Source organism: Manacus candei, unplaced genomic scaffold, assembly GCF_025592945.1.
Source record: "Manacus candei isolate 608988 ecotype Guabito, Panama unplaced genomic scaffold, ASM2559294v1 h1tg000053l, whole genome shotgun sequence".
NCBI lineage: Eukaryota > Metazoa > Chordata > Aves > Passeriformes > Pipridae > Manacus > Manacus candei.
In genome coordinates, this window is record NW_026138101.1 from 2,337,289 (window position 1) to 2,350,468 (window position 13,180).

The 13,180-nt window shown below is 43.1% G+C and overlaps 1 long non-coding RNA gene across 2 annotated transcripts in view; it reads left to right on the forward strand.

The window, feature by feature from the left end:
• The first annotated feature begins 693 nt into the window (after nt 1–693).
• The window catches only part of LOC127477468 (uncharacterized), a 77,953-nt gene continuing 65,466 nt past the window's right edge, over nt 694–13,180 (forward strand). For both annotated transcript variants that reach the window (XR_007906963.1, XR_007906964.1), the window contains exon 1: nt 694–894. This is a non-coding gene — a long non-coding RNA (uncharacterized LOC127477468). The remainder of the gene's footprint in view (nt 895–13,180) is intronic.

Below are 13,180 nucleotides of genomic sequence, written 5' to 3' on the forward strand. Positions count from 1 at the left end.
ATTTTTAGAAGATCTGTCACTGAGAAGTATTCCTGACCTTTCCTGCCAGCAGCCTGGGCTTGACTAGTTTGATTGCGCTGAGCCGGAGGGGCCGCGCTCCGGCCGTGCCACGATGCCAGCGCTGACTGCGGCTGGAAAACCCTTCCCTACAGCCTGCCAGGAAGAACACTGGGAATGTTTCAGTGTTCTTCCCGAGCCCTGGCAGACCGGCCAGCCAACAGACACCGGACGTGACCGTGCCCAGACCGGGACGGCGGCGGGCACGGAGCTGCCTCCCGGGGCGAGCCGCCAGCGCTGCGGGATCAGCGCGGCCGGCAGCGCCGGCTCCACTCGCCGCCTGGCAGCCGCCGGGAATGCCGCCAGGCTCTGCGGGCCCGGCCCGACCAGTCCTCCCTTCATCCCTCACCCCATTCCCCTCATCCCTCACCCCGCTCCCCTCATCCCTCACCCCGTTCCCCTCATCCCTCATTCCATTCCCCTCATCCCTCACCCCGTTCCCCTCATCCCTCACCCCATTCCCCTCATCCCTCACCCCATTCCCCTCATCCCTCACCCCATCCCCCTCATCCCTCATTCCATTCCCCTCATCCCTCGTCCCGCGCCCCGTTGGCGCCGCCCAGCGGCCGCGCTGTGGGGGGGCGGTGTCGTCCCCGGCGCGCGGGCGGGGCTGTGAGGCCGCGCCGCCATGTTGGCGGTGCCCGCGTGGTGCTGGCCCCGCACCTCGGTGTGTGGGCTGTGCCAGGGCACGGTGCTGTGCCAGGAGCCGGTGCTGTCCCCAGGTGATAGTGCTGTGCCAGGGAATGGCCTCAGCCCTCCTCAGAGCAGCGTGCTGGGTGCTGGCCAGGTGCCACCTCCCCTGAACGCCGCGCGGCCCTACCGCGGTCTCTGCTTCAGGTAAAACGCACATAAAACGACACCCACGCTCTTCACTCGTGGCCAAGAGTTCTCACAGACCACCCCCCTCGTGCCCTGACATACTCATGTGGATGGTATTGATAGCTCGTTGATGCCAAATTCTCTTGCACAATCCTATTTTATTTACCACCCACCGTGTTTTTTATTTATTTAAGTCAAGTGGATGTTGCGCTCCGAACAGTGCTGTTGAAATAAGCAAACGTGGTTGGACTTTGCTGTGTCCCGAGCAGGGCCCTGGTCACAAACCCCAGCAGGGACTGGCACTGACGTTCCCAATAATCCTGTGTTTGGTAGGATTAGAAGTCTATACCTCCCTCTTTTCTACCCCCCTGGATTGCTAGTTATAACAGGTGTTTTGGAAGCAGCAATGTTGTGCCCTAATACAGGGCATTCCTGTTTTCCAGAGTTCAGCATGGTATTAGAACTGCACCTGGCTCTGGAAGAAGCCAGGAATATAAGGTCATCCTCAAAGACAACTGGCATTGTTGCAGTTTGTTTTCTTAGTGATTCATTTTGGGTCGCATAGTGGTTGTCACTTGCTTGGATATTTTATAGTATTGTAATTATTTATTCAGTGGCACTTAGACCATGTGTGCAATTCACAGAACAATTCACCTCAGCTGTCTCTGTCAGTTGACAATTCCAGCTTTAATTCTTAAACTTTCCTGTAGCTTTCAGAGCTAAATATTTGTGTGGGTTATGTAGCTGTGTTTTGGTTTGGTTCATATTCTAACATTCTTGGTAATGAATATATGAAGTGCTTTGTGTCTAAGTGGCATTAGTTAGACAGCTGCGGTTACAAACAGCCCACATAATCATATTAAATCAATATTAAATGTGCGCTACTGAATAGTTGTCTTTGGGATGCTGATGGTCCCAATTTAATTTAAACTCCATCCCACTAGTGCTTCCAAAAAACCTCAGAGGAAAACAAATCAAAAATCAAATCCCCAAATGAGTTAAGTCCAAATGGAATAACAGAATCCTCATAATTGGTCCACAGTGGCTTCATTTAGGTGGATGTACAAGTGTGTGGTGTGTGGCAGCAAACAATCCAAAACCTGTTGGCTGTTCCTGTCACAGAGAATTGGATTTGAGATGTTTTTAGTGATAAGAGGGTTTGTTTGTTTTAACTAGGAAAATAGAAGAGGCTGGTTGGAGTTATGACATTTGGTGTGGGGAAAAGATGTAAATACTAGAAGTTTCTTCAGAAAGCCAGTTTGCCCTTGCTGTGATGCAGCTGTGCTGCTGTTGGTTCTGTTTGCAGGATGGCCAAGAGTAGATGGTGTGAGGGCTAAAATGGGGCACCGACGTGGAAACCTAAAACTTTCCTCTGGACCTGCTTGGTATTCAAAATGGAGCCACTTAATTGAGCTGGTCCTAACGAGAACTAAGCATTCTCCCTGGAATTTTTTGGGCCTGGCCTTGTGTTCAAGGGCTTCTGTCTCTGTGCTGGGGCTGTGCTCAAGGGGAGGGTGCAAATGAAGCAGTGGAACTAAATCTCCTGGTTGGGAAGTTGCATTATTGCTGCAGGGAGTGGTACATCAAGTGGAAACCAGTTCCAGTGTGCAGTGCTCACTGGAGATGTTGCAGTGTTGTCTCTAGTTGTTTGTTAGATCTTACCATGTGTTAGAAGGTACTGCATAGAGAAGTTGTGTCCTGCACATTGTGCTGGGGAAGCAGAAAGGGAAGGCACCTGCAGGGGAAGTGAGAATTCTCCCTTTGAGCTGCAAGAACCTTGTCCATTTGAAAATATCTCTGTTTTAATAGGTTGAATGTCTGGGGCAGAACTTGGGACATTAATCACTGTGACTTTTATTTGTAGCTTGTTGGGGCTGGCATTGTTTGTGGCCACAGATCAACAGGGCAGTGTCAGTGCATTGTGGTCCTGCTGAGTTGAAGTTTCCTCGTGCCCTTACACCAAAAATGGGGCTTAAGAGATGTGGGTCACACCAGGCAAATGCAGGTCAGGTCCACCTGGGGCAGGCTGTGTCCTTTCCTTAGTTGTTGTGTCCCTTCCCTTTGCTGCCAGGAGGGTTACAGAGGTTGCCCAGCAATTCTTTTCTGTTATTAAGGAAGGGAAAGGGGAAAAGTAAAGGCACCAGTGTAGGTTTGTTGAAATTACTCATAGCATCCAAAGCTACATTTGAGGTGGTGGGTTATGTGTATTTATTTATTTATTTATTTATTTATTTATTTATGTGTAAATGTGTAAAGAATTGTACAATGAAAGAAAGGAAATGGCCAACTTAGCCAACTTTTCCAATATGGAAGGGTTCTGGTTCTTGTTTTTCTCTCCTCTCCCTGCTGTATCAAAACCCAGCAGTAATACAACCCTGCAGCTTAGTGAGGGCGTTTACTTCTATTTGGGGATTTTGATCCAACATATGAAAAGTGAAAAAGTATTACCAAAAATCAGGAGAGAAAACAAAATACATTAATCTTTCTGTTGTCTTTTGAGACACTGCAAATAGGCATTTTAATTTAGGTGTGTTTGACTTGGCTTTGACAGCGAGAGAAGCTAAAATAGCTTAGCAGCAGCAAGAAGTTTGGAATTATCATCTGTTTCTGTGCTAACCTGCATTTTAGAATTATTTAAGCTAAGTGCAGAATTATGTTCTGAGTCTTGCCATTCCCAAACAAATCAGATCACTAATATAGTGAAGGATGTGAATGGTGTACAAATAGAGCAAATAAGGAATTTTTCAGCCCATGAGAAAGAATGACTGACTGGAAGATTTGCATGCAGACTACACAGATGCTAAGTATTTTTCCATAAATAAGTATAAACAATTTCTCATAATAAATACCTTTATTTCAGCCTTACCAGCAATGACAAGTAACACACGTTATTTTTGTTGTTGCCATAAAATCGTTTAAGTCATTATGGCTTAGTCTTCAAAGTCAAATCACCATATTCTCATCTTCAGTTCAGCTTCCTACTGAAGTGATGATGGATAAATACTTGAGCACAGCCCCTTGGGGTCTGCGGTATATTGCAAAGATCCAGAATTTAGCAGATACAGCCAAAAATAGCCCAGGGAAACCTCAAGGCTATCAAGACCCTTAGATTTTAGTGATGCACCCCCCCCCTCCCCAAAATGCCATGGACTTAAACATCTGTGAACTTAAGTTCAGATTCAGATCTGGTTTTATTTTACAACTTCCTCTTATCTTTGTAAGCAGAACCAAAACCATGGTTTCAAGTCGCTTTTGTCCTGAGAATTAGAATGTGTGAGCTTGAAACTTGAATCCAGATTCAGTGGTTTAGGCTTGTGCTATTTTTTTTTTTTCCTTTTTTAAATGAAACAAAGTATGAACAACCACCTCAGCAGCTGGCCAGCAAAGCTGCCATTTTACTGGAGCTAAATTTGGGTTCTCTGTTTAAGTGTCAAATTGGTCCTCAGGAAAGGGAAGAACAGAAGGTGCTGCCCTGAGACCGTTGGCAGGTGGCAAATTGACATCACATTTTCTTCCAGACCTTTGCTGGACCCCTCAATCTTGCCTTGAAAGCCAGTCCTGGGATGATAATTTGTTGTTACCCTTGAGCAGAGAGTGCTTCCAGCGTGGAGAGCAGTTGCACACACCCAGAGTGGGTGAAGGAATCAGAGGAGATACACCAGCCATTTTCTGTTACATCAACTATGTAGACAGGGAATTTGTAATTGCACTTGGTTTTCTGCAGAAATTGTATTCTATTGCATTCTTTTCGTAGCAGCATTAGGGAGCTCTTTCAGTTAGACATCTTTTGAAATTGGTTTAAAAGAAATTGTATTCTTCTTAGCTTGCAAATAGGCACTGGAGCCAGGCTGGTGGTTTTGTTTTGCATGGTTGTGGGGAATTGTTTAATTCTCCTTTCTGAGTCCTCTTTCTCTAGGTCAGCAGCCAGCAGCAAGGAACATCAAGTAAAAATAAAACTCCTATTTTTAGTTCAGCTACATAATGTCCTATTTATAATACTGAAATTTCAGCTACTACCTGGCCCCCTTCAGTTCAATGAACCATCTCTCCTGTGTTAGCCCTCTTTGCTCTTTTTTCACACCTGCCCCATTCGGTTCTTTTGCAGTTATTTTTGTAGGTTTGGGGATGCTTTTCCAGGAGAGCTCTTAATTCTGCCCAGTGCTGACAGCACTCAGTTCAAGCAATTTGACTGGAAGTGAGGGCAAGGAGCAGCTAACAGGGGATACTCAAAACTTGGCATAATTCATCCTCAAAATTTTACCACCATGGAACTCTGGGGGGGGGGGGGGGAAAGAAGCTGCAATCATAATGATATATCAGTTGATCCAGATAAATGTTTGCTTCTGCTTTTAATCCCTCATGACTACTGCAAATAAGACACACTAACTTCATTTTCCTTAGGATGATACATAACAGTAATTTTCTTTTTTTCCCCCCCTTTTGTTTTGTGTAAATTTTAACACAGGCTGGTGAGAGGGAGACAAAGAAGAGCATGAACACAAACATTTCATGGCTGGCCAATAAACTGCCTGCAGTTTGGGAGTGAAATAGTTAAAAATGTGCTGAAAACCTCAGAGCGGAGCTGCAGTCTGGGGTTTTGGCGAGTAAAAGATGGCCCTCAGCACACAGGACCTTAGGAAAAATGCATTTGTGCAAAGGCAGTTTTTACCCTGCCCACAGTCTTGGAGATAAGGCAGGAACTGGAACAGGAATAGTTCCAAGATACATTTGTCAGAGTGAGAAGGAAATGCTGACGTGCTCCTGGGCCAGGTCCTGCTGCCATCATAGAGGGGCTTCAAAACGGGGATTTCTGCCTGGCTAAGCCAAAACTGAGGGGGAAAAATCCCCAGACAGAAGCAGCTCATGAAACCACAGAGACCCAATTACCCACCAGGGGCCAGGCACTGAAAATAACTTTTGTAAAAACCATTTTATTTATTTCCTCCATATGATGTATCTCGCTTGAAAGAAATGAAGTGACTTGTAAACCTCCTGCTTTTCAACGGGGTTGAGTCATGCTGGAGACTGATGAGGAGCTGGGTGGGGGCGGAGGAGGAGGGAAAGCAATTCTGGTAATATGGAGACCTTGTCATTGTGTGGCAAAGTTTCGAGTTTTTAAGAGCCATGATTATGCTGGAGAGACATTTTTGCACGGTGTGTGTGATCCGTGGTGCTGAAAAGTGAATAAATTGAGCAAGTGGCTGGCCAGGCATGGTCATGTTACTGTAGCAGAGGTGTCAAAGTCTGATGGCTGGAAACAGCAGCTCTTTAGGAAAATGGGGAGCTGCTTTAAAAGAGCTAAAATAATCTAACCCCACAATTTAAAAAGAAACAAGCAACAGCCCTGTACTCGTGGTATTCAGTGGCAGAGGTACAGAACACTTTATGTAATTAGATTCCATGAACAAATAGCTCTGCATTCCACGAAATCTCAGTTATCTTCTGAAGGACAACAAAAAGCTGTTGTTTCTTTGTGTTCTGTTTCATCTCCTTGTTTGAATGTAGATCCAAAGAGATTTCTTTCTTCTCAGACAACTCTTTTTTCCCCTTCTTTAATATGCAGAATAACTGATATAAGATGAAAATCAGTGAGGTATAAACAAAGGAAAGAATATCTGTCTTACTGCTCTGTCTCAGAATCTTCATCTCTATTTGGGTGAAAGATTCCTTTTGGAGAGGAAGGTGGTGATTGGAAGGAGATCAGGTGGGATAAACGTGGAATTCTATTGTTATATTTACTATTGCAGTGTCTGTGAGCCCAGAGAAAGGTGGCAGGGTACAGATATGCAAAAGTGGAATATTTGAGGGTTGTAGGTCCCTGCCTGAGGAGAGACCACATGTGTGATTGAGGTTAATAGAAGGGTAAAAATAGAAAATGGGAAAAAGTGATGGGGTGAGAGGAGCCCCTTGGAAAATGTCCACAGGGTGTGAAGGGAGGAGGAGGAAGAGGAGACTGAATGAGCTGTGAGAAGAAGGGCTGGGAGGAGGGATATAAACTGTGCCAAACGGAAGTTTTAGTGAGAGATGGTTAATTTGGGATGTCAAAGATATCAAAGGGGGTTTGTAAGAGGTAAAGAGAAGACAATGTTAGGCCTTGAGTTTATAAAGGTCAGCAGTGATACCTTGACAGCTGAGCAGGAGCTGGAAACTGCATTTCTGTAGAGCTGAGGTGGAGACTCACAACACCTTCCTGAGTGAAGAAATTCCCATTTTTAACCTTCTTTACCTTGAACAAGTTATGATCCTTTCACGTCTTGTAACAGACATCCTCCAGCTATTCATTAAATGACTAACATTATTGCACTTTATACAGTCATAAATAATGTGTGTTAGATGTGACCATTCCTGGCAGAGCTCCAAATTCTGTTTCTGCAAAGAAGCATTTGTTTGCCCTCTACTTAATAATAATCAAGGCAAGGAAGATGCTGCTACAGTATTTTTTAAGATATTTGGAGTGTTCACTGCAAGTTAATACATTCAGTGCTCATTGCATTCTCCCAATAATTTATTTTAAAGACAGACACCCACCTCTTTCCTGAACTCCCTTCCTCCATTCCCCTCTCACTTTGAGCAGAGTCCTTTCCAAAGCAATCAACTGGATCTGACCCAAACATAAATATGCTGAATTATGCCATTGTTCTTCTGTTTTCCTCAAGTATTTTTCCACCCTCCCTTGTTTAATGCAAACCTATTTGATCCTTGACTTTGTGGAACACGGCACATACATTTAGTATGGCCTTGCACTTATTTCTGTGTATTTAATTTCAGTATCTCTTTTTGACCTTTTTTTTCATGAACTTCGTAAACTGGTAAAGTTTTCAAAGCTGATGCTTTCCTTGTTTCTAGAGCCTTGAAATGCCAACTCAGTAGAGCTACATCTGCATTTGCAGTTAAACATCTTCACTTAGAGACTGGTTTAAAATAGCAGAAAAGTAGTGTGGAAAACCTGGGATTCACAAGACAACATGGTAATTCCTTTCATTTATGTTAAAGAAGAACAGTTCATGGAGGTAGTGATGGCTTTAAATATTTTCTTTCAGTTAAATAAAAAGCTACCATTGCTCTAGAGCATAAAATGTGACAATAAAATGGGAATACACTGCTTGCTTTTGCACACACACATCCTGCCTGCTCTGCATGGAAGGGCATGACCAGTAATGAAGAAACAGTTTCCATCCCTGGATCTTTGGTTCTTTAATACCACTGCTGCTCTGAATGGGATTGAAAATATTCTCCATAAGCAGGGAGTGTTTATGAATGTAGGTGATGAATAATTTCTGATGGTGCTGTAGCTGTTCAGGCTTGTCTGTTCCTTGGACACTGAACAGGTTGGGTTTGTTCCTGGTGAACGAGGTCCCCAGTGCCTCTCTGTTGGGTTGTATCAGCAGCATTATCAAATCAAACTCCAGGGGAAATTCCAGCAGGAAGGCAGCTTTTTTCTGGTATATGTGAGAATTATGACTGGAACACTGCTGCAGTTTTTGATTTAAATGTCTTGATTTTTTTTTATTAGTGTGCAAAAAATTACTGAGATACGGGAGACATATAAATTCCATTTGATGTTTGAATATGTATGAGAAAGAGAAGGCTATCTTAGGAGACATCTTCAGAGAAGAGGGTCTTATTCACAGGAAATTGGGAGCACAGTTCAAAGAATATATTTGAGAAAGTCAGCAGCATTGAAGCAGCCAGAAGAGCTTGTGGGGGAGAGGAGACTGCACTGATAATAAATAGAAATACAATGCTGCTGCACCCAGTAAGGACATGGAAAACAACGTGTAACTGCCTTCCACTGAGGTGGAAGTAATGGAGCAGAGATGAAGCAGAATTTAAGATACAAACAGTGGCTTCAGAATCCATAGTTGATACTATTAAATATCTTGAGAGCCTTCAACATAGTACCTCTTCCTCGAATAGTTTTGTAAAAATTCAAATACCAAATTGATTGCCAGCAGTCAGATGTCCCAGAACACATGACATTCACAGATTTGGTCGAAGCCACTAGAGTAGAAAAACTTCCAGTTAGTTAAGTAGGAGTTTTTCTCTCAAGAGCAGTTCTGAATCTGCTGTTTCTGCAGAGCATTTTTTTGACACTAATTCCTGCTTTGCATATGCATAAGCAGGACTTGTCTGTTCTGCTGTTGGATGTCCCAGGCTCTAAAGGTTTCTCCCTTCGGTTGGAGAAATGGAGAAAAGCACTAAAATTACCAGGTATGTGTCTCCTTTAATTCAGCTGTGGAAAAACTCGGTTGTTCCATCAATCTGAGTGACAGCTTTGGACAAGAAATGATCATGTTTATTTTCCTCACAGTCATCTTCCTCATTGTTAAAGGACAGGCAAGGAGATATTGTTTCTCTGATGGTGATGTTCACAGCAGCGTAGAAAATTAGCTTTAAGTAGGTGTATTTCTGAAATGTGTGTTTTTCAGTCCTTGACAGGGATGGGAATGTATTGGCTGGTATGGGTTTAGTTGCTAGTTAGCATATTTTTGTGTTTTATTCTTGGGACCTGTGTCACAGATGCCTGTGGCTCATCAACAAGTGCTCTGTGCATGTTTTTTGTGGTAAAATTTGGTACAAAAATTAGGCTTGTACACAAAGTCCTATTGGTCTAGTAATCACAACAGTGTTGGATCAAGGGGTGAACTTGATGATCTTGGAGGTCTTTTCCAACCCACTTGATTCTATGATTCTATGATTCTGTGATTCTATGATTCTGTGATTTGTCATGCTTTTTTTGGTTTGAAGTAAGAACAGAACCATGCTTCTAAAAGTTGTTGCTCTGATGCATATGGTTAAACTTAATTTATTCTACACAGAAACAGAATGAAAGTGGATAAAGATCCTCTTGACTTATTCCTCCTGTCGTGTTCTCCATTAACAATGGCACATTAGGAAAAGGAGGAACATGCTATTGTTCCTTTGCTGTTAGTATGAGGTGGTTATTCTTGATTGGAATTTGGAAAAAGCAGTGACATTTCATTTAGGGAATTATTTCTGACTTGATACTTGGTGCCCCTAAACTATAATTCTCATACATTTCCTGAATTTTATCCTTTTCTAAACTCTCTTAGTTTTGGCCCTTCCTGCTTTTTCTGTTTCTCCGTTTCTGTGTATAAACATAAATAAACCCAAATGAAGATAGTAAGTAGCTTTTGATACTAATATGTGCAACAGGAAACTTCCTCTGGCACGAAACTTGCCTGACCCTGTAAGAATTCCAAACCCCTCGGGATGTTGCCACTAAGACTTCCCAGAGGAACGTGATCCATTTTGGTTTTCAAATGCAACGAACTCCGAGGTTCCCCTCACTGCTCTTCCTTCTGACACTTTGCTGGAATTCTGGAGAAGGAGGACTAGGAGCCCTTTTTAGACAATCTCCACAATTCCCTGTGCAGGAGAGTTTTTGCGTTCCCCTCAAATGTTTGCACATCTTACAGGTTTATTGACCTCTAGGGCAGACAGAACTTTTCCTGTGCAATGGTGCATAAGGTGTGTAACGACAACCCTTCTGACTTTCCACCCTTCCAACCTTCCAAACCTTCCAACCTTTCTAACCTTCCAACCCTTCCAACCCTTCCAACTTTCCAGCCTTCCAGCTCTTCCAGCCTTCCAACTCTTCCAACCCTTCCAACCCTCTTGCTTTTCTGGGTATGAAACTCTCATAAGTGTTGGGTCTTTCATGCCTTGGCTGTTTGACTTAGTGCTGTTCCCTTTCTCAGTGGATCCAATATTGATTTTGCAGCCATTGAGACATCCTTTCTCAGTGGATCTAATCAATATCTAATATTGATTATGCAGCCACTGAGACATCCTTTCTCAGTGGATCTAATCAATATCTAATATTGATTATGCAGCCATTGAGACATCCTTTCTCAGTGGATCTAATCAATATCCAATATTGATTATGCAACCATTGAGACATCCTTTCTCAGTGGATCTAATCAATATCCAATATTGATTATGCAGCCACTGAGACATCCTTTCTCAGTGGATCTAATCAATATCCAATATTGATTATAGCAGCCATCAAGGCACTTTGAAGTGCTCAGTGTAACCTGCTGTCCCTGCTGAGGGAACAATGTGTGTGCCTGTGTTTTGCCTCCCCTCTGACGTGTTTGCTGCTTCCAGACACATGGAATTCCAAGCTGGCTGAGCTGTTTTCCTTGGGTAGTTGTGCATCATACCTGATTTTTTCCCTGCTTCTCCCCGAGCTGGCAGTGATTCCAGAGGCAACAAAGCAGCTCACTGGCAATCATCCAGGAAGAGTTGCTTTGTTTTCTTTATTAAACTGTGAGTTTATAAGGCAGAGCCTGGCACGGGCTTAGTTCTAGGAAGTTAGAAGAGCCTGGAGGGTTTTCTGTGCTACCCCAGCAATCTCCTGGGTGCCACTGGTAACGTCCCCACCGTGGTGTAAATCTCTGGGTAACTCAGCACACCTTTTATTTAGCTGAATATAAATAAACAGCAGGAGACTTGAAAGAAATAACACTCCAGAGAAAACACAATCCTAGTGCAATTAGAGCATTTCTATTTAGATAATTGCTCACAGAAATTATAAGCTTGGATCTAATCCTCAAAGGATACTGAAAATTGGCAATTCCAGGATGATGTGCTTCTTTCACTCCTTTTTCCCCCCTTAATGCATTAATATCTTTGTTTCTCAAACCCTAAATGCTGAATTTTTTTGGCCTTTTTTCCTACTGTAGTGAGAGTGATACGGAAAATGACAAAATAGCAAAGGATGCCTTAGAGATAATCGAATTTTTGAGGCAATCTGCGTAGACAGTGATAACAAGCATGGCAATTTACTGCTGCTTGAGAGAAAAACATGACCTCATGCAGTTACTGAGGGGCTTGCCCTAATTATGGGTGCAGACAAGGTGGTCACTGGGGTACTGGGGAGACAGGCAGTAATCCCCACAAACAAGGACTTACCTCAGTGACACTGCTCTCTCCCACCCTGCCTTTTATAGGCACAGATTTTGGGCAATATTCTTTCCCATTTCTAAGAACTGTAGCTTGGTGCTGAGGTCAGGAGGTAGAAATGGGGTTCTGTTCCTGACTGTCCTCTTGACTTGGGATGTGAGTTTAGGGAGGCTGATTGCATTTCCTTGTGTTTCATCTCATTGCTGGATTCATCTCATGGCTGGGATTGCCAGCCATGGGTAGAGTGCTTTGAGTGACTTCACGTGCTTTAATTTGGTTTCTTTCTTGACTTCTCTGGTTTAATTTTTTTTTTTAAATCCTTAAATTTTCTGTTATACTGAGGCCCTTAAAAGTCAGAAAATTGAGAGTATGAAGACAATTCCCTGTTACATTACCCAGCAGAATGCTCTGAAAGAATAGAGTTTTGGCCAGAAAGAACCTGTTTTTAAATACTGGTGTATAAAACAAAATTACCCCTGTAATCCAGGTCACTGCTTTGTTCAGTTGTGTTTTCTTAAATGCCTCCTCAGTCCTCTGTTTGCAGAGCATTCTGTGAGACATATTTGCACTTGCAGTTTATAGAAACACTTGCTGCCTTGAACACCTGCCAAAAAGTAGATTTTGAAAGGATGGAACTAGAATAAAGATCTTAGGTTATGTTGCAGTTCATAAGATTAAAATCAGAAGTTTTTAGAAATAACATTTCAACACGTTAATTACTGAAAATGATTCAATTCATTGATAAATCAAAATGTTAAGTCAGTATGAAATACCCTTATTGGTATTGAAAACTAGCTTTGTATTTCTATGAGAAGATTCCAGATCAGAAAACTAAAATGTTGCTCCATGTATGACTTCAGTCATTGGTTAGAGGAGCAAAATGTGCCCTGGAGTCATTTGTTCTGTGTGCAGTTTTTTTCCTGTGGATTCCAGAGCTCAGATTTTTTCCACAAATAGATGAAAAAATGGGTAGGGATCCATATGCAGTTTCTGTGCATGAGGCCTCTTCCCCAGCTCTTCAACATTTAGGGGAAAGGAAAAAGTGTGGGTGTGAAAGTACGGGGGCAGTTTGAGAAGGTGCTCTTTAAATGGTACAGGATTGTGTCATTCTCTCTCATAAATTACATCCTCAAACCACCATTTACTTCTTAATCCTGCTTTGAATAATGAATATTCATCTAATGGTGTTCTTGGTTCTCCATGGAGCTCCCACTGCTGAAGAACCTCTTTCCACAGCCACCAAAGGGTCTCCCTTCTCAGGACCCCTCTGGGACTCGGGCAGGGGTTGCTCTGCTGTGCTTGAACAAGCCTGGAAGGTCTGGGTGCAGGAGGAGGGGATGAAGCTGCTTGAGTGTGATGCCAGGGATCTGTTCCT